Here is a 27302-nt window from a genome sequence, read left to right as displayed (position 1 = left end):
GTGTGAACTGGCTGTAGGGAACACCAGTAAATACCTGGCGGAATCTTCACGGAATCCCATTGAGCTTCTTTAGTCAAGTCAATAACAGATCTTGTGTAAGTCAACTTGCATTATCAAAGACCTTTGTAAAATTGGTGGATACACTGCACTTCCTCTACTTGATGGACCACAAATACCACAGGAAAGTCACTCCCACCTCACCACTGCAGCCCAAATACACAGCTGTCTTTCAAGGGTACAACTGACCTTATTGTGCAATCACTGGTTTGCCAGGATGCTGACATGAATTTTGCTACAATAGAAAAACTGTTGAAAGTTTGTGAGAGCTGTTTGAACATTCTCATATATTTTTCTTCTCAAAAAAGTGATGAACTTGAAATCCTGCTGTGTGTTCTTGGCACTCTACATAACAAAGAATGGTAAATACAGCGATCTAAGTAGCTTCTTCCATTTCAACTTGAAAATTTCCTCAGATGCATGTCCGTGATCATAATTCATGATTCTAGCTTCCTGGTTGGAACAAACTCATATTTTTAAACTAAACCAGCATGGGTGCTTCAAGAGGTAGAACATTCCTTCTTGTGAAGAGACTCAAACACAAGGTGATTGGGATGTCCCTGGTGGTCCAGTGGTTAAGACTCTTCCAATGCAGGGGACACAGGTTTGATCCCTGGTCAGGGAACTAAGATCCTAAGATCCCACATGCCACGTGGTGTGGCCAAAAAGTTAAAAAAAAAAAAAGGCAATTGGCTATTTAGAGGGTGAATCGTGAAGGGGATTTAAGAACTGGTCGGGTGGCCAGACTAAATTACCCGATCAAACCCTGACAGGCTATGATTTAGCATGTTTTCTAGTCTGCAAAGTTCTATATTCACAACGTTCTACTCTTTGAACACATCACACTTTTTCCTTCTCAGGGTCGTTGCCCACCTGGTATTTTTTCCCTGGAATGTCAACACATGGCTAAGGTTGACCTTTTTTATTGTTCAGATGTTGATTTAAATTTTTTCTTCTTAGGCCATTTCTAATGCCTGTATCTGTAGAGGTAGAGTACGTTATTTTTTATCGCTGAATCCATTTAATTTTCCCACCAGATGTATGCAGTTTGTGGGCATATCTACATTTGTTTGAGGGTCGGTTGTCTGTAGACTGTAAGGGGGGATACATTTCTGTTTTATCCATTAATGTTACATCTATACTCAGCACATAACAGGCATTAAGTAATCATTGAGGGACTTCCCTGGTGGTCTAGTGGTAAAGAATCTGCCTTCCAATGCAGGGGACAAGGGTTCAATCCCCGGTCGGGGAACTAAGATCCCACATGCCGTGGGGCAACTAAGCCCATGTGCCACAACTACTGAGCCTAAGTGCCTCAACTATAGAGTCCACGTGCCACAAACCACAGAGCCCACGTACCACAATTACAGAGCCCACATGCTCTGGAGCCTGCACGACACAACTAGAGAGAGAAAACCCGCACGCCAAAACTAGATAGAAGCCCACGCACTGCAATGAAGAGCCCACGCACCTCAACCAAAAGATCCCACATGCCACAACGAAGACCCGACGCAGCCAAAAATGAAAACAAATAAATAATTGTTGAATGACTAAATGAATGAATATTAAAATCAGGTTAAAGGCGTTTATAGAATCCAAGCTGCAGGACTTTTGAGATGGAAGACATGTTCAGAGAAATCTATGCCATTGTTTACCAGTGACGTATAAATATCCTCAGTTTCTTCTTTTCTACAAGGTTCATGGTTGAGCTATGAAAATTTCTAAGCACTATATAGCTATCTTTGATTAGACTGCACATGGGAACTTGTGTACTGTACCATCAGAAATCCCAACAATAGAAAAAAAAAGGGGGGGGTTTGTTTTGTTTGTTTTTAAACAATATCCCGGGTTTGGCTATATCTCGATAGTCCATCAGTTCCTTCCCAGATGGTTTGGAATCACCTGATCGTCCTTCAGCCTCCACATATCTGCGGCTTGTCTGAATGCAGTGGGTGTGTCCTCGAGGTCTTCCTCTGGTCCCGTGGGTGAGACAATAACCCTGACCGTGGGACTCGTGGTCACCATGGTGAACTCTCCAGGTGGGGACACGTCACACTGACTATGATAGGACCAAAGTAGAAGGCACCAATGACCAGATGCATTAGGAACAAAGAGGGAGGGAAGCAGGGTCTTGAAAATAGAAATCACATCAAAAAATGGATGACGAGTTGATAATGCCTTGAGGCCTTTGTTCAGGAACACTCTGGTACTATAGAGGGAAAAACGACAGTGTCATATTCTTCTGTGAAGTGTGAGTTGGTTTTTCTTCAAGAGGTCTTCCCAAAGAAGGACTTGTGGGCTGTGGCTAACTCCATTTTCCATTTTTACTGAGATTTGTTCTTTAATGCAAAATGTTATTCTCTTGCCAAGGATTGCTGTATCATCACATTAGCAATAAGATAAACAAACTTGACAAAAATTCACTGAAAACAATAAGTGTGGTAATTGCATATTCTTGTCCTAGGTATTCCCTTTTTGTTCTCAGTTAAAAAGCAGGCCCAGCAGTTGTGTACGCTGTATCATTTGTTCACCTTAAATAAATACTTTTGAATCTAAAAATATAGCAGAAATAAAACTTTCTGAAAAAAATAAAAAACTGAAAGTCAGAATCACATCAAAAATAAGAAATGGAGTTTTAGGGGATCAGGATGGTCTTTAAAAAAAGGTTGAGGTTTCCTGACAAGCCAACTCTGTTATGACCCTAGATCCGTGGGGATCTAAGGGTCTATATAAGACAGGCAGCCCCAGACATCTAGCTGAATGGTACAGACACCCAGCAGAATATTTTGGATTTGCCTAGACTTAATAGAACTATGAGTTGACTACACTCATTGGCAGATATTTCAGGAAAGAACAGGATTTCAAGTAGCATTTGGTCAGCTCAAGACTATTATCTACTAATTCATTTTAATTAACTCTGCTTGAATTCAACACGGGATTCTTGACTGCGACTAGCAGTGAACGCGTGTGAGACTCCTGCTAGGGGTGGTGTACAAGTGTGAGTTTGCTACTTTTAGGGGCATGGGCTCAGCTGCATGCTTTTCTCTCCAGATCACCGATGAAAATGACCAGGAAAACTTCGGGAAGAAGCAAAGTGACTGACCACTCTAGCTTCCACATCTGATCCGTGGAGTGGTCCGGCTCTGAGCCCTTCAGGACATGGTAACCTGTCTCTACCCACCTGACCTACAGGCTTTTCAGCAGGCAGCTCCTAACATGGAGAGAGAAAGATCCGACACAGCCTCCTTTGCTGTGCTCGCACTTCCACCATGACGTGCTCAAACCAGCACATCAGAACAGACACACTCATAATAAGACCAAAAAGCAGTGGCAGGGCTGGCAATCTTGTACCTGGGCCAAGTGCCAGGACTGGCTCAGGGGGAGAGGTACAGGGAGTGGAGGAATGCCCTGCTCTCAACCCTTGGCGAAAACAAAGGTTAGGGCTACTATTAACTCAGTGCTGCTGGCAGACTGTAGCTTAAAGTTTTTTCCCAGAACCTTTGGAGGTGGGGCCTTCAGCTGAGGTCAACAGGGGGACTTTCAGACCCCAGACATGTACTGGTATATGGAGCCAGCAGAGGTGACCAGGTGAATGGGCAGGACCCTCACTACCAGCCCCACTTTGGCCAGCGGAAGCCCCCTGGCTCTTTTGAGTGTTGCTAAATTAGTCATCTACACAGTATCTGTACACCTAAAACAGGCCTGTTTTTTATCTCACAGTTTTTCTGTGAGTCAGGAATTCAGGGATGGCTTAAGGGTGTGTTTCTGGTTCAGGGTCTCTCATGATGTCAAGATGTCAGGCTGGGCTGTAGTCATCTGAAGGTTTGACTGGGGGTAGAGGACCCATTTCATCCAAGATGGCTCACACACAGGGCTGGGAAGTCAGTGCTGGCTGATGGCAGAGGCCTCAGTTCCTTGACATGTGGACCACTCCATACAGCTGCTTGAGTGTTTTCACAGCATTGGTGGTCAGCTTTCTCCACGGTGAGTGATAGGGGAGACAGCAAAATGGAAGTCACAATGTCTTTTATGTGCTGGCCTTGGAAGTCACACACTGTGATTCTGTAACATACACTTGGTTACACAGGTCATCCCTGCTTAACAGGGAGGGGACTACACTAGGACATGCATATCGGGAGGCAAGGGTCATTGGGGGCCATCTTGGAGGCTGGCTACCAAGACTGTCTAGTGGCCCAACCTCTGCCCAAGGGACATGGTCTTCTCCCAAGAGCTATACAAATCCCTAAGCTCCTCCCAAGAGCTATACAAATCTGATGCTCGTGGAAATGCCCAAGTGTCCTTCTGGAGAAGGGGCAACAGTTCCTGACCTCCTGCCTGCCTCAGGTAGGGGGTGGGTCAGTGTCACTCCCCAGCCACACCCCTGCTTGGGCAGCAGCACACATGTGATGAATGCTGACAGTCACCAAGTCACTGACTATCCAGGCACACACCATGGCTTAGAATGCAACTTTAAAGCGAGGCCCACCCCCAGAGAAACTTCCAGATGGAGTACTGCTCTAAAATGGGCATTTGGTGGCCCATTTTAATAAGCCTATTTAAGTGTCTGAGTTATACCCATGAGGCTCTGGGGAGAATGTACCCTCACTGGATTTCTGCTCTTTTCCTGGAGGGGAAATAAAGCTTGCTGACTCAGAAAGGAGTAAAGAAACTCACTGTTAGTAGTTTTTGGGGTTCAGCTTTGGTGGATGTCTGCAGAAACTCCAGTGATTGTTCATTATCTTTTGCAAGATTATCTAACCTAATTTCAACTGTAAACTTAAAAATTTACTGAACAGATAGTATTGGGTTGGCCACAAAGTTCATGTGCCAACCCAATACATGAATGAATTTTTTTGCCAACCCAATACATGCCTAGCAGTTTAGAAACATTATCTCCTTTAATCTTCACAGGAACTCTTAGGTAGGTACTGTGACCACCATTTCATAAAGCAGCAGACTGAAGCTCCACCCAGCTAGCAAATGCGGAAGTCAGAATTCCAACCTGAGTGTGTCTGACTCCAAAGCCCACGTCATACACTGTCTGTCTCAGAACTTTCCACCTGAGGAGGGAGAATGTATATCCAAGGGAGAGTAAGGAGAGGAGCAGGGCCTAACACAGCCTCGGGACAGGAAGAGGGACAGCATATGAGGGCTGCAGAGCGACAGACAGATGGCATCTTCTGTTGGGAGTGACCACTCTGAGGATGTGCCTCGGCTCTCCTCTTGGCCCCCTTCTCCTCAGTCTAGGCAACAGTGATGCCAGATCTGTTTCAAGGGCAGCAAACTGTGTATCTCCCTCCCCCTCCGAGGAGAGTCAGGTTGTTAATAATAACAGTTACTCTAGCCTGGCCTCCTGCTAAGTTAAGCACCGCTTTTGAAAAACCCTCACAACATTCTTATGAGGTATTGCTGCCGCTTTTAATAGCTGGGGAGATGGAGGATTGGGGAGTTCAGGAACATCCCCGAAGGTTACAAAGCCCCAGGTGTCAATGCTCACGTTTCAACCCAGGCTTCTGACTTTAGGGCCATCAAGCATCGTTAACACCATGTCCTACTAGACAAGAGGTTGGGGGTCGGACGACCGTGTGGCCCGTTCATCGTCAACTGACAGCGCCAGCCCGCGACACGCAAGGGGCAGGATCGGTCAGACTCCTCCTGGAAGGAGGCTTGCTGATGGCGCCAGCCGGGCCCAGGCAGACACATGGGACCCTGCTGCTCTGGGGCTCGGCGGACCCTGCTGCTTGGGGACCTGAACCGCCGCCGATCCTGTCCCTGGTCTTGGTCTTGGCCTTGCCCGAGGCGGAAGGCAGCCCTGCACGCGGCTGGAGAGCATTTGGGGTGGCCTTGGACTCCGATGCCTGGGATGCGTGAGCTGGGGAGGGAGGTGTCCGGGCTCAGGCGGGCACCAAGGACCGGGGCGTGGGGCTCTGCACCCAGATCACCAACCCCACCGTGCCCCCCACCCCCCATTCCCGCTGCCAGTGGCCTGTGTGCTCCTCTGGCCGGAGCCCTGGCCGGGCGCGGCAAGGCGGTGAAGGGTGACGGTGGGGAGGGGGGGCGCCCTGCTCCCGGGCCGCCCAGACCCCGGAGGCTTTGTGCGTTCGGAACCGGATTCCCCGCCTCCCATTCCCGCTTTCTTTTCCCCTAACCGAAGTCCCAGTAGAGTATCCAGCAATTAGCACGCGAGAGGGGGTGGAGGGCGGCGGCGGGCGGGCGGGCGTGTGGGCGACGAGAACCGCCCCCCGCGCCGGGACCGGTCCCGCGCTCCCGCCTGCGCTGCCTTCGTGCGCCACCTACCGGCTGCTCGCGGCCGCTGCGAGCCTGCCAGCGCTGTTCCTAGGCAGATCTTGATCTCCATGGACAATAGACAATGGGATTTTTTTTTTTTAACAATGATTTACTTTGGGGGGTGGGGATAAGGAGAAAGGAGGGAGGGAGGAAGCGGCAGTGTGTTTGTCATCGCTTTAGAAAAAAATCTCTGTTCTATCATTGTTTCTGCATATCCATTATATTGAGGACAAAAGAATCCCGTTCTGGAACAACAAAGCCAAGGGAAATGTTTTCTGTGGCTGACATTTCATTGTGTGCGCAAGGTGCTATATTATCATGGGGAGAGATTGTAAAGAGGATAGGGCAGAGCTTCGGTTCAAACGCCTGACTTTTCTGCGTTAAGTGTGGGCTTTCTTGTATGAGCCCCGTTTTATATGGCCTCATAGATCTCCAGAACACACAATTCCATGTTTCTATGTAGTTGCCCAGCCCATCACAAGGATTCCTTGTGGATTATTTTCGCACCACCTCCAAGGTCTATTCTCTTACAGCCAACAGGGATAATTACGCTTCAGTTTCACAACCTCCCTACACATCCCTTACCAAAAGTGTCCTAATTTTTAGGAGCTGTTAGAGCCCTGGGGAACACTTAGTCCAACACCACCACCTACACACGCCCCCTGCCGGCTGTACACGTGAAGGAGGTAGAACACCTTGTCCAAAGTCACACAAATAATTAGAGATGGAGCCAGGACCAGACCCTTATGTCCCGAGAGCCCTGGTTTCTATTAATGACCTGCTGTTTGAGGTCCTGATGCCCAGCACCCCATGACTCACTCACCCTCATGGCCTCCCTTCTGGCTGAAGAAACCCCTGCACGGTGAGCTGTGTGCACAAAGATGGGCCATAACTCTGGATGGGGGTGGGCTGACATGTAAGCTGTCTTGATTGGCGGCAGCCCTTTCATTCCCTTTCCACCCCTTCCCCTCTGTACAGAGCGAGAATCAGGGGGCTGGTGGGGGGCTACAATATGGACGTCATCTTCATTAATTTTTATTATTTTGCTGTGATATGTTAATATGTGAAACCTATGCAGTTATCCACAACTCTCTAGAAAATGCTTCTCCTGAGATGCAGGGCTTGAGCAACCCCCCATCCTGCCCCCCTCAGTACTAACCCAGCTGCTGGGAACACAGAAGTCGTGTCCTCCATCTTTGGAAATCGTTTTCAGTGGTCTCTTGACAAAGATGGTTTGCCCTTGGGAACTTGACTAAGATTTCCTACTTAGGTTCATGAAAAATCCTTGGGGAGATGCAGATAGCTGCTCATATTGTAGAACAGAGACATTTTTCTTCTGCCACCTTCCAAAACATGCTACAACAGACGGTGCTCCCCTTTCAACTCTTAACTGTGTCATACTAACTGAGACAGAAGGATTTTCAAGTCTTAGATGAGAAATTCAGTGAGCATCTTTGCACATCCAAAATAAGTCAACCCGTCATAGAAGTCTGCTTATTTTAAAGGTTGTTCAGTCTGTTTAAAGCAAATAGACCAATCTCACAATCTGCAGACAAATAGACAACAAGCCGAGGAGGTTTCAAAACAAAAGGCCAGAACATTCCCTAACTCTCTTTAAACTGTCTTCTAAAAGCATAGAGAAGAAGAAAACACACTTGGATTGCAAGCAATTCCTAAACCTTTCTGCTGAGTTTTGGCACTTTATGAGCTTTGGTTTATACAGGGGCCATGTGACATGTTAGCAGGGAGTTTAGATCTCTAAGTCTAGTTTTCATCTGTGCCATTTTTCCTACCCAGCAGTGATTCATCCTGTCTCTACAAAAAGACCCCCAGTTCAATGATATTTTGATATGACAACCACACACCTACAAACAGCTTGCCTCATGGATTTTATGAGAATCAAATGTGATCAAACGAGATGATGTAGGTGAAAGTGCTTTAAAAACCTAAAGTACTCTTCTGATGTGAGGAATTATTCCCATGTATTTGAAGTTTTGAAAGTACTGAAATCATTCATTGGAGCTATGCCATAACTCTTCTGTAAAGTTGTAATTCAACCCATTTTTCAGACAGGAGCTTAAGGTTACACATCAGGGGTAAGGTTTAATGTAAATTTTAGAATATCCAGATCTCATCTTAAAGAATACCCTCACATCATCTTGGAATCTGGTAGATGCTAGAACACTGGTGACTCACTGCTTCCCCAATGTCCTTATTTGGTCGTATGCAAATAAAAATGATTATTTTCAGATTTAGGTTTTCTCAAATCGTGGTGCAAGCAGCTATTTTTGCTTTTGCTTTAGTCACCATTCTCTGTAGTAGAAAGTGTACTTAGAGTTGTAAAAACTGTTTTTTCATTTGCAGCCTAAATTTAGATATGGAATGCAGCAATTAAAGTACTCTCTTGGTCAGATACAGGAGTCACCATAATTCAATCCAGTATCTCTGGCACATGGCCCTCATTTCTACACACAGAAGGACTCCACATCACTAACTTCACAAGTTCATGCTTCATAACACTATCTACATAGCGCCTATTCACATAGTGTCTCTCTTCAGGACACCTCAAGTGACTGGCAGATGTTCTGCAACTGTCTCCCTTAATATCCGTATTGGAGAGATACGGATCCATTGAGATGACACTCAATTTGTGGAAAGTGAAAGCTCACCCAGTCGGCTGGCTTCTGTATAACAGGCCCATGAGGTGTAGAGCCCTGTACTGGCTCCTCAAGAAGAAATGACTGATGTTACCAAAGGACGAACGAATCTTAGAACCCCAACTTCCCCAATAGTTGTTGTCCTATCTTACTAAGACCAACCCTGATATCAAGTTTCTCCAGAGGTCAATGCCTAAATACCTCTTGCCCATGAGGTTGGCTGCTGGGTCAGGGAAGTTTTGGACCCATTACCTGATTCAACCCCAGGCCTTTACAAATCCTGCATCCCGGACCTGACTCAGCAAACTCAGCCGTGACTAACTTCCTGTGACTGGACCTTCAGTTGTGAATGTTGACGATGTCCCTTCTAGGATAACCAGTCTAGACTGGCCAGCTGCAAGAATGATTCCAAAGTGGTTTCAGTTAAACCACATTCTGGTGTCTATTTCCTTTCTCTTTTGTAAAGCTTCCCATGGTTCCCTGGGGCCAAGTTGGTGGCTCTAACTTCTTGGAAGCTTCTGTTTATGGGGCTTTGTGTTTACGAGGCAGGCAGATGAGTGTCAGCTGGGTCTCTTTGTGCCTCCTTGACTGTCTTGTCCTTTCAGGATCGAGATTGTGTGGCAGATCTGAATCTGACACCAAATCCTGATGAAACATGGGACAGGGTATTGCCACTGCAGCTGCCCTAAGAGCAGGTGGCTGGACCAGGAGACAGAGAGGATGCTGGCAGGTGTGGTGCCTTAAGTGACCGGGTGTGCTCTCCATGCCTAAAGTCACCTGCCTTATATCCATCCACCTCAGACCGGGGCTTGGTCAGTGCAGCTTCTCTCTCCCCTCCAGCTCTACCATCTGTACTGTGGACTTCTGCTCCTATAAATTCTTGCAGTGTAGGGAATGCCTAGCGGAAATGCAAAAATAATAATGTCATCCTTCACACATTTATGGTATTTTGGCAATGTTTCTAATAGCCACTAAGGGGCAAGAGTTTATCTTGCTATCTTACATCTCATAAATCTTTTCCTTTTTTGTTCATCACTAGCGTAAATTGTGCTTAGTCCAATAACAAGGTTAAAATTATAGTGCTCTTCATCATTACACAGATGCTCTTGCCTCTGATGGGGACGATGGCTACACTGGAAGCTTAGCAAATTTACTTTTTCCCTTTGCCTGCAACAGGGGGTCATCTGGAAGATAAGCAAAGGTTTTCACTTAGCTGCGCACAGGCATTGTTCAAGGCCTCTGTGAGTGTAAACATTTACGGGAGAGGTCTGTAGCCTAGGGGACAGTCAGTTAATCTGTGCCTCTGCTCTTCCTGTGAGTTTGTTTTTCAGACAAATAAAGGGAGAGTCGTCTGAGGTATCTCGCAGTGTTGAGGAACCCAGGCTGTGTAAATACAGACAAGTTATTAAACTTCTCTGTGCCTCAGTCTCCTCATTTGGGGATGATAATAATAAGGTCTCATCAGTTTATTGGGAGGGTTTAAAGCAATCAAAAGTGCAAAGAGCTTAGTACAATGCCTGGCACATAACAAGCTCTCAGCGTCTGCCGGCATCCTTCTCCTCACTGTTTCCATCCTCCTGTTTCCATGTGAGAGCCTTCTGCCCTGGCAGGTCCCTAGAGCTGCCAGAAGAATCCATGTACCTCTGGCTATGGTGCTGGGACTTCCCATATTAACCTCTGCTCCTTGGGCAGGGGACACGCCCAGGCAGAAGTGGTGACAAGCTGGTGAAAACTCGCATCGCAGGTGGGAATGGCGCCCTGGGGTCCTGGGACAGTACTGCCTCTCCTTTCTACTGCTGGTGGCCACTGCTCTTCCCGCAGGTGGTCATGGGGCTCTCAGCCTTCCAGACCCACACCACACAGGGGCTTTCACCCAGGCAGTCTGCGGAGATGCTCTTTCTCTACCCTCTGCCGAGCACTCTGCCAGCTCTGTAGATTCTTTCCCTCTGCCCACACAGCTCCGGAAGGCCCAGATGTGGAAATTACCCCCATTTTCTGGCTGCGATGTTTATTAACAATTTCTCCCCACCTTTTACTCATATCTTAACTGAGGTTGCATCTTGTCCCTTTTTCCGGAGTTACACCCTCATTGACCACTTTTTGCGGTATTCTGTGCATATTCCTCCATCCCCATGTCCATCAAACATCTAGTTTTTTTTTTTTTTTTTTTAATTATTTATTTATTTACGGTACACGGGCCTCTCATTGGACGCGCAGGCTCAGCGACCATGGCCCACGAGCCCAGCCGCTCCGCAGCATGTGGGATCCTCCCGGACCGGGGCGCGAACCCGCGTCCCCTGAATCGGCAGGCAGACTCTCAACCACCGCGCCACCAGGGAAGCCCCTTAAACATCTAGTTTTTGATTGAGGGTTAGGTTAGGACGTTTTCTGCCTCTCTCCAGATAAGACACAGTCCGTATAATCAGGCTGTCCTCACCTGAGGCATTGGCCCTTCTCTCTGGAATAGCAGGCCTGTGCCATGCAAGACTCTCTCATTTATTCTCATTATTTCAAGTTCCTTATTTACAGACTTGGTCAGACACTCATTCATTGTAGAAGCAGAAGATCCCCTTTCGATGGTTTGTGAGTTGGAGCACAGCTCTCCCTCAGGGGATTCTGGGTCTGCTTTCTCTTCTCTTTCTGAGCTATTAAGTAAGCCCCAAGAATAGCTTGCACCTTCTTCTCTTAGGAGCCAAACCCACTGTGGAAACTAGAGTTCAGGTTCAGTTTTTTGAAATGCTGGCACATCATATGGGCTGACCATTTCCTCCTAATGATAATTCTTTTGTCTATCATCTATCTATCTATCTATCTATCTATCATCATCTTTGGTTTTTTGCTAGTTACTTCCTTATATCTGACCCAGTGTACTTTCACTGAAAGGCAGATATGCCAAGATATGACTGATCACTGATACAATGGCCTGGTTTTTGTCAGACTCTCAGTTTGCTCTCAACAAGTGGAACTGGTAACATCTCACATTGGAATGCAATAGAGAAATGCCTGGAAATGCACACAGACAGGATTATTACTGAAGCTGATATAAGTCAATGGAAAAATGCATTGGCAAGGCTCAGACACAGAGGAAACATCTTGCCTATGAAAGGTTGACCAGTGACCAATACTTATCCAATGAAAAAGGGTGCCCATTTTGATTCCTCTTTCTCCTATGCAGCCCTGTCTCCCATTGGTCACTGAGTTCTGTTGCCCTTTCTTACTTCACAATATCTCTCAAAATCATTTCTTTCTTTTCATTCCTACCACACTCTAATCTTGGTGAAAGTCTTCTGACCTTGTTTCTGGTCCATTACAACAGCATTCCAGCTGGTCTATCGACTTCACATCTTTTCTCTTTAAATATCATCTTAAAACTGCCATCTGATCAATCTTTGTAAAATACTACTTTCTCCAAACTGCATGGCCCCCAATGCTTCAGTTTCCCTACAGAAAAATGTCCAACATACTGATGCTATGGCATTAGAAACCCCCATACACACAAAGCCACTCTCCAACCTAGTCATCTATTTACCACTTTTATTACACCTCCACCTCTAGCAAATGATTTTTACCCCTTCTCATCCAAAATGTGCTCATGTCATTCCAGTTCCTGGATACACCCTTCCCTTTTCCTTCCTGCCTTTCCAAATCTTCTCCCACTCGTAGAGATTGGGATCAAAAGCACTTTCAGGTTGAAATGATTGCTCTCCTCGGAACCCTCTGAGGCGTTATCATTTACAGTATATGATTAATTTCACGTACTCAGCAAACACTAACTCATGACCTTTCTTATAGTGTTTTGAGTTGCTCTCTAACTTTCATATGCTTACCTCATCTCTCATGTCCTGGGTAGTGAGTTCCTCACAGATGGTTGATTCATATCCTAAGTTTCATTGGAAGTATCTTGCCCAAACCTTGCACTAAGTAGTCACTGAGGAACGTTGCATTGAGTTAGCAGACGAAAAAGCAACTGAAAAAGAAAATGAACCAGTCAAGCCATTTTCATCACCAACGCAGAATGACAGGTCCAGAGTTTTGTTCCTGTGCATGTTAAACTTGGGGGGATGATAGAGAATGTGTTTTTCATAGTGTTACATATCTAGGAAGGATCTTGTGAGGCCATCTTGTCCAATTTCCTGGCTCTAAGCCATCTAAGACAAAATGAGATCTGTCATATGCTTAAAGAACTCAGAAATAGAATTCCTTGGATCTTTTGGATAACTGAGTTTCAGAGTTGCGTCAACTTTCCCCTTAAGCCCATGACAGTTCTCTCACTGGTCACTCTAGGTCAATGTCCTGAAATTTTAGTTTACCTTGGCAACTCCTATAGTGCGTGTTTAAAATGTAAGTTCCCAGGCTCACCCCAAAGAATAACATTCAGTGTGGGCACAAGAATCTGATATATATATATATATAAAAAATATATGTACATATAATACATCACTAGTAATTATGATACAAGTGGTCTAGAGGACACACTGTGAGAGTAAAAACCATTCTGATTTAATGTTTTAAAAAATGTTAGTTCAGGCATATTGATCTAGGACCAATTTTTGTGAATATTAACAAACAGCTGATTAATAGTTTTTCTTAGTAATTATGTGTCCTTGCATGAGCATTTTTAACCCATCTTTATGAAGCTCTAAGAAACATTTGGTCTTCCACACATACTTGTTGAGCACCAATGTGCCGGTGTCAGAGTTACAAAGATGAATGAATTAAATACTAAGGTAGATAGAGCCTCATTTTTAGGAAGCTCACAGCAGAGCAGGAAAATGATGATGACGGTGCTGACCTATAACCTTTCATCTGAAGTTTGTAGACATTATGTAAGTTCGTGGCAGTCCAGCAGGGGCAGGGACTTGGAGTCCATGGCTCATGACACTAGGTAGAAAGCGGGTATAACGTGTCCCCCTAACTTTGTGCCTGTGGAGATAGTGAAAAGAAAATGCCATCGCTCCAACAGCCTTGCAGAAGAGATGAGCATAGTCAGTCGGTCAATCATGCCTCATTGAACATTTGGGATGACTAGTAGTCGGTAAGGCATTTAGAGAGGACATTGTGCCCCCTTCCCCCTGCCCTAGACTTTGCCATAACAGTGTTACAGCCCTTCCCCATCTGTCTGAGTCCCTTTGATTTCACTGCAACCCATGCTCAAAGCTGAGTACCCTCTTCATTCATGAAATAAACAGTGAGTAGTCCAATGTGCAAGGCACTTGCTAAATGATGTGATGAATATAAAGATGAATCAGGTACAGGTCCTACTCTTAGGGAACTTACATCTAGTGTAGAGATACATCTTGTATATAAATACCTTGTCACAAAGTCAAATATACGCAAATACACAGTGGGCTTACTTTCAGCCAGGGTTGGGGTCAAGGGGGCTGGAAGTATGGGAGGGGTGAGGAGGGACAGAGTGGTGCCTATGGGGGGGGCAAGTTCAGATGTGTCAAAGTGAGGGTGTTGAGGACCTCCTGGTGAGGACGGTCAAGGAGCAGTTAGAAAATGTGTGACCAGAGCTTGGAAAGCGGTAAAGGCAAGAGACACCAGTGGCATATGAAGCTGCAAGACTAGGTTTTATTGTCCAAAGAATCTAGCTGGCAGAAAAGGGAAACTGACACTCAGGAGAGGTGACTCAGACATACAAGATTTTCTTCTTCGGCAGCACTGTAGTGACTGAGAGGTGGAACTTGTAAAGTCTGAAAGATGAGTTAAAATATTTTATTTACGAATATAACGAATACAGTACATTTTATTTGTTCCCTTTGCTTTTTTTTAGGAGAGGAGCTTAAAATGTTTCCATGTAGCCTGACCAATGTCTCTCTAGACCTGTGAGAGAGAGACGTTTTAGTATCAGATGAATCCCTCTGTGTTTGTTTCATTCAGGAGGAAGTGGAGGAAGGAGAGACAGCAGAAAGGAAAGAAGAGAAAGAGAACAGGATCTCTTTTTCATGGTGCCTACATTTGTTGACACTGAGGAAAACACATAGTCTGACTGTGACTTGCTTGGGATGATACTCATTTTGGAAGGCTGGCTTATTGTCAGGGTCTCAAATCGTTCAAAGTTGAAGACCCCCCTCTCTTTCGCCTTTTGGGTTAAAGCCGTAACCTCCAAAACTCAGCCCCACAGTCCTCTTGTGCTTTGCTTTCTCTCTCTTCTTGTCTTTTTATATCTTCCTCTCTCCTCATTTCTGAAAGAAAGTGTTGGGTTCAGTGATTTGGGCTGCTTGCATAGGAGCAGAGAAAGCGGGGAAGAAGAAATAGCCATAAGAGAATAACATCGAAGTGTTGATTTGAAAATTCCCTTAGAGTAACCATTAGAGGCACGTGCAAATAAAATCATGGGCATAATCCTGTTCCAATGCATTTATGTCTCTTGAAAAATCACATGCAGCTGGATGCTGTCCTTGGAGGAGGGCCTAGTGGAGATTCCTGCCAGAGTAACTACAGTTGACCCTTGAACATGGGGTTCAGAAGTGCCAAAGGCTGCACCGTCGAAAATCTCCATGTAACTTTTGACTCCCCCAAAACGTAACTATTGATACTAATAGCCTACAGTTGACTGGCGACCTTACTGATAACATAAATTGTTGAGTGACACATATTTTGTGTGCTATATGTATATATTATATACTGTATTCCTACAGTAAATTAAGCTAGAGAGGGACTTCTCTGGCAGTTCAGTGGTTGAGACTATGCTTCCACAGCTGGGTTCCGTCCCTGGTCAGGGAACTAGGATCTCTCATGCCACATGGCGTGTCCAAAAAAAAAAAAAAAAAAAAAAAACTAAGCTAGAGAAAAGAAAAACTGATTGAGAAAATCGATTTACAGTACGTATATACATTTATTGAAAAAAATCCACGTATAAGTGGACCCGCACAGTTCAAACCTGTGTTGTTCAAAGGTCAAGTGAAGTAGATTATCGAAGATCTAGCGACTTACTTAACATCAGGTTCCCTGGAGGAAATTGAGACCTTGTCTTCCACGACTTCATTCTGGACCATCAGTGTTGCAGAGCCTATAACCCACCTGCACAGAGGCCAACGAGAACGTGCTAACACACAGCTGATGGCGGGCCTGGCAGGGAGCAGGCCCTCTGCCTTCTAGAGCTGCTCTCAGAAGCTCTTGCTGAGCCGCCCTGGTTGAGAGGTGAGCTAATTGCCTCTGAAACACCCCATCTGGGAAGCAGCCTTTGTTTGAATGTCTCCGGAAATAAGAGCAGGTTATCAATGCTATACCCAGTGGTCTGACAGAGCAAACGGAAGAGCTCCGTGAGGTGAGGAGAAGATTAGTGGGGCTCAGATGGGATCACTGGAAAAGCAGAGGGAAGGCAGTAAATTAGGCCTCTTTTTTTCTTGGTTGGTTATCATATCGCAAGAATGGATGAAATAGGTCAGCGACCCAGGGCTGTAAAGCAAGATCAGGGGGGTCCGGGGGGTGAGCTGAGGACTGAGGCATGTCTGAGAGCGAGCTGAGATGCTGTTGTTGGAGGCTCACGCTTAGAAAGAGAAACAGGACGGAGTAAATAAACATCTCCCTGTGATTATCTGGAGGTCATACTATCAGAGCCTAGACCTGCCAGTAGGGAACAGGTTGGGGGAAAAAAGTCTCATGAATGGAGATGCAAATAAAGAAAGGGAGTGGTAATGGTTCCTGCAGTTCCGGATTGCTTAATGCCTGACTTCCACGCTGACTGCCTTCTCGTTCTGTGACCTTGGGAAGTTACTTAGCCTTTGTGTGCCTCTGTTTCCTCACGTGTGAGAAGGAAATAATAATTGTACTAATAATTTCACACATATAAAGCTCTTAGAACTGTTGCTAACACTTAGAAAACACTCATAAAGCCTAGCTTTAACAATTTAGAACATATTTTTTAACGCCCCTGCAATTTCTCTGTAGTATGCAGTGCCATTTGAGAGCATTTTACTCACAGTAGAACTTCTTACAAAATTGGAGTCAGTCCTGGACCTTCCCTGGGGGTCCAGAGGTTAGGACCCCGCACTTCCACTGCAGGGGGCACGGGTTCGATCCCTGATTGGAACTAAGATCCCAACCGCCTGACGCGTGGTGTTGCCAAAAAACAAAAAAATGGAGACAGTCTTCTTAAATCCTACCACTGCTTTAGCAACTAAGTTTATGTCATATTCTAAATCTTGTGTTGTCATTCCAACGATCTTCACAGCATCTCCACCCAGAGTAGATTCCATCTCAAAAAAACAATTCCTCATTTGTTAAAACTGTCTCATGAGATTGCAACAATTCAGGCATCTGCAGGCTCCACCTCTAATTCCACTTCTCTTGCTATTTCCACCACATCTGCAGTTCCTTCCTTCACTGACACCTTGAACCCCTCAAAGTCATCCATGAGGGGTGGAATCAATTTCTTCCAAACTCCTGTTACTACTGATATTTTGACCTCTTCCCATGAATCACAAAAATTCTTAATGGCATCTAGAATGATGAATTCTTTCCAGAAGCTTTTCAATTTACTTTGTCCAGATCCATCAGAGGAATCACTGTCTATGGCAGCTATAGCCTTACAAAATGTATTTCTTAAATAATAAAACTTGAAAATTGAAATGACTCCTTGATCCATGGGCTGCGGAATAGATGCTGTGTTAGCAGGCATGAAAACAACATTAATCTTGCTGTAAATACATCTTCATGAGAGCTCTTGGGTGACCAGGTGCACCATCAGTGAGCAGTGATATTTTGAAAGGAATCTTTTTTTTTTTTCTGAGCAGTAGGTCTCAACAGTGGGCTTAAAATATTCAGTAAACCATGCTGTAAACAGACATGCTGTCATCCAGGCTTTGTTGTTCCATTTATAGAGCACAGACATATTTCTTAAGAGCCCTAGGATTTTTGGTAAATGAGTACTGGCTTCAATTTAAAGTCACCAGCTACATTAGCCCCTAATGAGAGAGTCAGTCTGTCCTTTGAAGTTCTGAAGCCAGGCACTGACTTCTCCTCTCTAGCTATGAAAATCCTAGATGACATCATCTTCAATAGGAGGCTTTTTGTCTATATTGAAAATGTGTTGTTTAGTGTAGCCACCTTCATTAATTATCTTAACTAGGTCTTCTGGATAACTTGCTGCAGCTTCACCTTGCACTTTGATGTTATGGAGACGGCTTCATTCCTTAGATCTCAGGAACCAACCTCTGCTGGCTTCAGACTTTTTTTCTGCAGCTTCCTCTCCACTCTTGCCTTCATAGAGTTGAAGAGAGTTAGGACCTTGCTCTGGATTAGGCTTTGGCTTAAGGGAATGTTGTGGCTGGTTTGATCTTCTATCCAGACCACTAAAATTTTCTCCATTTCAGCAATAGGGCTGTTTCACTTCCTTATCATTTGTTATGTTCAGTGGAAGAGCACATTTAATTTCTTTCAAGAACTCTTCCTTTGCATTCACAATTTGGCTAACTGTCTGGTGCAAGAGGCCTAGCTTTCAGCCCAGCTCAGCTTTCACCATACCTTCCTCACTAAGCTTAATCATTTCTAGCTTTTGATTTAAAGTGAGAGACATGTGATGCTTCCTATCATTTGAACACTTGGAGGCCACTGTAGGGTTATTAATTGGCCTAATTTCAATACTGTTGTGTCCCAGGGAATATGGCAGCCCAAAGAGAGGGAGAGAAATAGGGGCAACGGCTGGTCGGTGGAACAGTCAGAACACACACATTTATCGATTTAGTTCCCTGTCTTATATGGGCACAATTCATGGCACCCCAAAACAATTACAATAGTAACATCAAAGATCACTGGTCACAGATCACCATGACAAATATAATAATAATGAAAAAGTCTGAAATATTGCGAGAATTACCAAAATGTGGCACAGAGACATGAAGTGAGCAAATGCTATTGGAAAAATGGCCCTGTTAGACTTTCTTGATGCAGGGTTGCTACAAGCCTTCAATTTGTGAAAAATGCAATAACTGCAAAGCACAATAAAGCAAAGTGCAATAAAACAAGGTGCCCTGTATTGTCAAGAGTCATTCACCATTTCAGAAAATCACATCACGGACGGCAATACAACCACCTGTATGGGCTGCATTGTGACTATTATGTTCCTGGGGTCTCTCCACAGCGGGGAAACCTCAGGACGTCACTGTGAAGTCTAGGATCACAATGCACAGTCCCAGAGCATTTACATATTGAAATGACAATTATTTTATTATAAATAATGTGTCTTAATATCAGTTAAGGTATGGTGTTGATTTATTTTTGAAATGTGTGAAGATGTTACACTTATTAATTTCATCAGGAGATTAAAGGAACATCGCAAAACACTTGTTATAACAGCTTAGTTAGCTCTCATAGGTTTGAAAACCACAGGTTTTTAGAGCCAAGCTCAGTACAATCATAACCGTTGTAGTTCCCGATATTGCCCCTGAGACAGGGGAATCAGAACCCAAAGAGAGAGTGTTTCATTTGGTCTAAATTAGCTTCTGTCCTCTCTTTGTTAGGTATTTAAATGCTTGTTTGCTGGTCAGGGTATTTTGGTGTATAGCCTGCACCTGCCCTCAAGGATCTTGATGTCTAGTTCATGATTAAGACAGAGTGATCTGACAAGTTTCTATAGAATACGTAACTTCAAGAGGAAAGACCATCTTTTCTTTTCCTCATGTGATTGCTTCTCTCTCTCCCCATGGGAGCTAGATCACCCCAGGAAAACCCCTTCCTGCCCTCCTTCCCTGTGAAAAGACCAAGGCACGCAGGCAGGAAGGACTGGAGGACCCCCTTTCACGGGTGTAGAGCTATCTCCTCACCAGAACTGCAGTCTGGGGAAACCCACTCCCAGCTGGGTAGATATGGCAGAATTAATTCTGAGGCCCCATCTCCAGCTTGATCGCTGTAAGTCTTTTCGTAAGGGGATCTGTTTACCCCCTGACATGGGTAAAAAAAAATAGGAACAGTTGCAGAGAAATGCTGTGGTTGAGAAGGTCTTATACACCTAGACAACGGCTACGTCACCTGACAGTCGTGGGGAAGTTAGCAAGTGGAGTCAGTGTTCTGGGGGTAGGTCCTGATTTCAGTTTCTTCCTATTAGTATATTAGAATATGTTAATAGTGAAGACGTTAGAGCCTAGTCTGGCAAAATCAAGAAACAGTAAAGAACCATTAAATATTAATCTAGGATTAAGCTGTACGCAGAGGTGTACTGTTTCCCAAAGATTAAGTCTTACCGCCTCTAGGAATTATAAGAAAATAAAAAGGAAGGGAGGGAGGGAGGGAGAGACAGAAGGTGGGAGAACAGTTTGAGAAAAACTACTCATTAAGATTGAGGAGATCTATAAAGGTTCTGCCAGGGACTCATTGTATTTTCAAAGTTAGTCACAGCAATATTTCCCATCCCATAAGCTCTCCTGCAGAGAAGTGGGGTCCAACTCCCTTCCCCCTTGAAGGAGATCCATGATGAGAGCAGAATACCACGTTCTGCTGGACAAGAGAAAACGTGAGGCTATTTCTATGGATGATTTAATACCAAACCCAGGCCATGTCTGTTGGCGCTGAGGATGAGCTTACAAAAGTGGATCACTGACAAAGCCACGTTGCTAAAGCGCTGGCGAGTCAGTGAGAGTCAGTGAGCTAGAAAGTAGCGAGCGGGGAAGAGGCAGGAAGAAGAGGCCCCGGCTGGGAGGCGGGAAGAGCAGGTTGACCAAAGCTGGAGATGCGACCAGGGTGGAGCCTTAACGAGAAAGACTGTTATTGGACAAGGTTACATCAGTGTAGTCAGAATAAATGCCATTGGCTGAGACCTCTGAGCAGCTGACATTGACCTTGGGCTGAAGTATAGATGTGTGCAGGATCCTGGCTGAGTGAGAATGGCTTCGCGGGCTTACTGCAGTACACACCCTGGCTCTTGCCCCTGGGTCTGTTTCTTGCCCTTTCTCTACCCTGTTCTGAATCAAAAGGCCTGACCCTTGCCGGTTGCTTTTCCCAGACTGGAGGATGGGAGGCACTGATGGGTGAATGGAGGGTGGGGTAGGGAGGGAGAAGCAGGCATCCTCCGCAGCTGTGAAACCTCCCTGGCTCCAGTGGTTGCCAGGCAGGTCTGTCCACTGTGGTTCCAGCCTGCATCTGGTGACAAGCCCCCCCACCCCCAACCGAGCCCTGGAATCCCCTCCCCTCTGTCCTCTGCCCTGCAGCAGTGTCAGCTTCCGACATTTGCAGTCTCTGGATGCCTCCCTGCCCCCCAGCTGGACTCTGGGCTCTTCCATCCTCTGTGTAATCAATCCCTGTAGTCAAGATCTCTGTTTCAAATTATCTGGTGGTTTCTTGTTTCCTGGTTAGATCCTGACTGATATCCTGCTCTGGTCTCAGGAGCAGGTCAGCTCTGATGCAGGGGGAAAGCTGCTAAGGACCAGCATGGGAACACCTTGCGAGGACAGATTTATTGGAAAGCACAAGGTCTTTGGGACAGCTGGGTGTGTGCTTGCCTACTCCCATTCTCTCCACAACCACAGCAGCTGTGGCCTTAATGGAGGGACTTTACCAGAGAAATAAGCAGAAGAGGACACTAGCTAAAGAATCCACTAAAACGGTGCCACCAAGGACCCCAGAGACAGGATACAACTTATATCAACTCGGTTTAGAAATAACCGAGGTACTCTGGTCGGGGTTCATGAGTCGCTGAATTATCACGGCATTCTTGGTCCCATGGAATATTTGCAGCCTGTGTCTGGTTTCGAATACAACAGAGAATAGTGTTGAGTGCCTCTAATTTAATATTCCAATAATATTTCCACCACATCAAATTCCCACTAGGGCAAATGTATACCAAATGAATCATTATCATTTTTCCCCTTACCCCAGCCAAGCCGTTCGGGCCTCTGCTAAGAAATGTTGATAAAAGTGATGAAAACAAAACAAAGCATACATTATAATGTCATTTAAAAAAATAAAAGATTTCCAGGAGATCCTTTGTTGTACTGGAGCACAAGCTTCATGTTTAAATGACTTTTTGTTTTCCCTTTTGGATAATCACAGAGAGTAATGCAACCAGAGTAATCCTTGGCTGCTGGTGAGCTCATCGCTGAGCTCCTGCTGACGTATGGGATCGGTCAGAAAGCCCAGGATCTCAGAGGGAGCACCGCCCTGGAGACATGAGAGGGGGCGTCACTCAGGCCTCCTGTGCTTCCTTTCAGAGACAACGGGAGCATCACGTTTGAACTGGCTGCACACGACCCCATAGCCTTGCTTGGGGACAGCGACAGGCGCAGACCTCTCACAGGCACTGTAGACTACAATGGGAGAGAGAAACACCATCTGGGATTGTGTCCTTGCGGGATGTGATTTTTCATGCTGGGTAATGAACCTGCAACAGGGAAGGGCGTTTCACTGTGGGTTTTACTGCACCAGGCGATTCTGACAGGTATATGGACACTTATTCCCCCTCTCAGCCATAAGGTGAAAACAATAGTGCGGAAGCTGCTTGGCTTGCAATGATATATTTGGGGAGAGGAGTTAACATCAGAAATTCAGAACAGAGAATAACAGAATAAAATTAGAAAGTCTGAGGGTCATCTGCTTATTTGTTCCATTCACTTCACTAGCAGAAGAGCTGCAACCAAACATGTGGTAGTTTAAAAACACAGCCAACAAGTTCTGTGACACTCCTCCCCTTAAAATGTGGGATCCTTATCTCCTACCCTTGAGTCAGGAAGGCCACTTGTAAGTGCTTTGACCAATTGTGTACAGCAGAAGCCACAAAATGTGACTTCTCGGGCTGGGTCATAAAAGACCATGTAACTTTCACCCTGTTAGCTGGAATGCTTTCTTAGAGCCTTAAGCTGCCATGTAAGGAGTCTGTTTACCCTGAGGCGGCCACATGGAGAGGTCACATAAAGGAATTCTAGTGCACAGTTCCAGTGGCACCTAGCCTTCAAGCCATCCACAAGGTACCAGAAATGTGAAGGAATTAGCCTGTCAGCCAGGTAAATATCTCTGAGTGGCTTCTGTCAATGCTTCATGAAACAGAAGATCAGCCAGCCAAGCCCTGCCCAAATTCCTGACCCACAAAAGCATGAGATATAGTAAAATGATTGTTATTTTAAGCCACTAAATTTGGGGGTAACTTGTTATGCAGCAATAGCTAACTAGAAGATATTCCTAACTAGACAAATCTTTAAATCTACTCCCAAGTGTATCTTAGTAAGTAGAGCTTGCCACATAGTAATGTTTCAATGTCAAATAGCCATCAGCATCTTTTACTGAATGCCTGTTTGTAAACCTCAGTGCTGTGTGGGATTCGAAGTATATGGTTCAGTCTCTGACCTAAAGGATCTGATACAATAATAATTATGGGATATCATTTATTAAATGATTGCTATGAATTAGGCTAATGGCTCTCAAAGTTGGTGCTGAAACAGCAGTGTCAGCTTCACCTTGGAATTTGCTAGAAATGCAAATCCTCAGGTTAACTTTACTGAATTAAAAACTCTGAGGGTGGGCCCAGCAATATGCACTTTAATAAGCCCAACAGGTAATTCTAACACACTCTGTAGTCTGAGGGTCACAAACACTTTACTTACTTTACCTCAATGAATCCTCCCTGTAACCCGGGGTTTCTTTTTTTTTTTTTTTGCGGTACGCAGGCCCCTCACCGCTGTGGCCTCTCCCGTTGTGGAGCACAGGCTCCGGACGCACAGGCTCAGCGTCCATGGCTCATGGGCCCAGCCACTCCGCGGCATGTGGGATCTTCCCGTACCGGGGCACGAACCCGTGTCCCCTGCATCGGCAGGCGGACTCCCAACCACTGCGCCACCAGGGAAGCCCCCAACCCTGGGTTTCTTGATTGACATTTTGGGTGAGATAATTCTTGCTGCGGGTGACTGTCCTGTGCATTGTAGGATGTTTAGTAGCATCCCTGGTCTCTACCCACTAGATGCCAGTAGCACCTCTTTCCCCAGCTGTGACAACTAAAAATGTCACCAGACATTGCCAAATGTTTCCTGGGAGTTAAAAATCATCTCCTGTCGAGAACCACTACATTAACCATATGAGGTAGTATTTTAAAATATACCCAGGATTAGTTTTAATCAGGTATGGAAAGATGCAGACATGGAAATGACTGTCATAAAGGAAGAAGATTTTACTCACGTTTCCCTAGAAACAGTAGTGGCATGCCAAGGGGAGGCCATCTGGGTAAGCCCCAGGGCCAGTCAGGAGGCAGAGGGAGCCGGGGAAATCGTGGGCCAGAACATTTATCATGGCTTCTGTGGGAAGAAATGGGCAAAGTAGGGCAAACAGGCATAGGATTGGCTGGTTTGAATAATTTTAGTGGGTTCTGGGGCCTATGGCCTGTCTCTAGTTGCCCTGGGGTAATTAGGGCAGGGTATTCATGGTCCAAATAAATGTGAGAGTCCATAAAGGAAGTGGTTGGAGCTATGGAATCTGGATTGGTTGGTTGGTATAGGAAAGGCATGTCTGCAGGCCCAGTCCCTTGACAATTCTAGGAACTGGCTAGCCCTGGGAGGGACATTCTCTCCAGAGTCAGCAAGGCCCCAGATGTCAAAGCATCGGAATAACAAAAAAACATGCTTAATGCAGGTAGACAGAATCACCTCTTTACAGATGGCAAAGCTGAAGTCCAGAGAGGTAACCTGCTGTAAGTCACATCTCCACCAAGGGGAGGACCCAGATTGAAACCTAGGTCTACTGGACCCCTCCAGCCATGCTCTGACCCACTTGCCATACTGCTATTCATCTAGCTAATTAAGTATGGCAGCATCTATAACTATATAAAAAGATAATTGACAGACAAAGGAGGAGGGTGATTTCTGTATAAAATAATTATACTAAGCGATGAGGAGATCAACTGTAGTGGTCAAAAAACGCTCTGTGGGAAAAAAACTTTACTCAGATTTCTGGTATCTCCACTCAGAGACAACAGGGCCATCAAGCTCGCTGGGTGGGTCTTGAAAGTTGGATAGAATGAGACCAGGCAAAATGGAGGAGGGAGACTATTCTGAAAAGATGGGAAGTGATGTGATCACAAGGCTCAAAGGCAGCAATGTGCCAGGTCTGATGAAAACCCCAAGTGTTAATAGGCTGCTTTGGTTACTTGAAAGTCAATTAGAAGGAAAGAGAAAAGGGAGCTGCAGCTGGATGCCACACACTTTAATAAGCTAAATCCATCAGAAGCAGTGCCTGGATGTACAAAACATTCAGCGTGACAGACGGAACAGCAACGATATATCCCTCATCTAAAAGTAGTGCCATCATTTAAATGCCTGGGCAACATGAAGTGGAGAGTCAGAATCAAGCCGGAAACTTCCACTTTGACATCTTGCAAGACAGTAAGTTAGCTGGGAATCTCTGACCAACAGGGAGAACACAGACAAAGAAAGTTCTTTCTACTTGGACTGAACAGAGTGTTAAAGTTTTTGGCAAGTGGAATTGACAGCCGTTCGTTCACGTGGATGTTTCTGGGTGCTTATGCTGGGCCAGGCACTGCGCTAGGTGATAGGGAGTTATAAATCATTAGCCATGTTCATAAAACAGGATCTCTGCTGTTGAAGGACTAACAAAGCACTGGCCTCACAGTCTCCACAGCACCAGACAGAGCAGAGGACGCTTCTGTGCAGCCCAGCCTTGGAAGGGTGTAATGAATGGGCACCTGTCCATGTGCTGAAATTCCAAGAGGCACCTGCAGAGATGCGGGCAGCACAAGTCTCTCACCATCTCTGGGTGGGGAGTCTCACCTTGCGTCACCACCGATGGGTCCAAATCACCGGGGGCGGGCGGAAGGCAGTTAACAACGCACACTCTCACTGGGTCCCACCCCCCGAGATGCTGATTCCCTGGGTGACAAAAGAAGCACTACCATAAACCCTTCATAACTCTGTCAATCCCGTTGTTAACAGTTAAGATTTCAGCAGCTGGAATTGGCAAGCATTTAACTAGAAAGTAAGCTCCAGAAGGGCAGAGATGTCTGTTTTGTTCACTGCTCTATCCACACTGTACTTACTAGCTCTTTCTTGAATGAAGCAATTGGATACATAGGCTTGGCAGAGGCAGGGGAAGGGAAGAAGTCACATCAAGAAAGAACAAGAGGGCTTCCCTGGTGGCACAGTGGTTGAGAGTCCGCCTGCCGATGCAGGGGACACGGGTTCGTGCCCCGGTCCGGGAAGATCCCACATGCCGCGGAGCGGCTGGGCCCGTGAGCCATGGCCGCTGAGCCTGCGCGTCCAGAGCATGTGCTCCGCAACGGGAGAGGCCACAGCAGTGAGAGGCCCGCGTACCGCAAAAAAAAAAAAAGAAAAAAAGAACAAGAAAAACAGGGTGGGGGGAGGGATAGTCAGGGAGTCTGGGATCAACATGTACACACCGCTATATTTAAGATGGATAACCAACGAGGACCTACTGTATAGCACAGGGAACTCTGCTCAATGTTATGTAGCTGCCTGGATGGGAGGGGAGTTTGGGGAGAATGGATACATGCATAGGTATGGCTGAGTCGCTTTGCTGTTCACCTGAAACTATCACAACATTGTTAATCGGCTATACCCCAATATAAAATTAAAAGTTAAAAAAAAAAGAAAAAACAAGAAGAAAGGGTACCTCTGAATAAGGGAGGTGGAAGGGGATTGTGTGAACTTGGCTTTTACCAAAGTTCTGCTGTCAGGGGAGAAAGCCACAGGTCTTCACTCCACTGAGCTACTGATAGAATTACAAGTTAAATGGCACCTCTTAAACCATTGTTCTAAGAAACTCTGTGCTTAGGGAACAATAACCGTTCAGTACTTTCCAACCCTGTAAAGGCTCCTCTATCTTACTGTTTCTAGCCCTCAGCCCAGGCCATGTTCAGAGAGCACAAATACCAACATTTCCAAGCTACAGGAATTCTCTCTCAGGGCCCCACGTGTTTATGTGGTTCAGTGTGAACTCTGGTCCTGCCCCGGAATGCCCTGCCTCTTCCCACCTTCTCCCTGGGGAGAAGGGCATGCCTGCCTCAAAGTGCAGTGGGACAGGAATAGCTCTTGGAAAAGATGGAAGAGAAAAATCAGGACATCTCACCAACTTAAGCAAACACCTAATCAAACGTCTGGACTGAACGATTGTGTTTCAGGTTTTTAAAAAATTCTTTTCAAAGGGAAAGGCTGTTTTACTCAATATCTATCAGGCATGAGGCTTTCAACCCTATTTTTTTCGCCTGAAATCCTTATGTCCTTGAAAGAATTCTCAGTTCTGGTTTTGAATCTAATTCACTCTTCTATTGACACATCTTCTTGGGAAAGATACTTTTTTCTTATCCATTTTCCCCCTTCATTTCTTGCTCATCATTTCTGTATATTT

Source organism: Leucopleurus acutus (genome assembly GCF_964270905.1).
Source record: "Leucopleurus acutus genome assembly, chromosome: 4".
In the NCBI taxonomy this organism is placed as follows: Eukaryota; Metazoa; Chordata; class Mammalia; order Artiodactyla; family Delphinidae; genus Leucopleurus; species Leucopleurus acutus.
Note: the sequence above shows the minus strand (reverse complement) of the source record.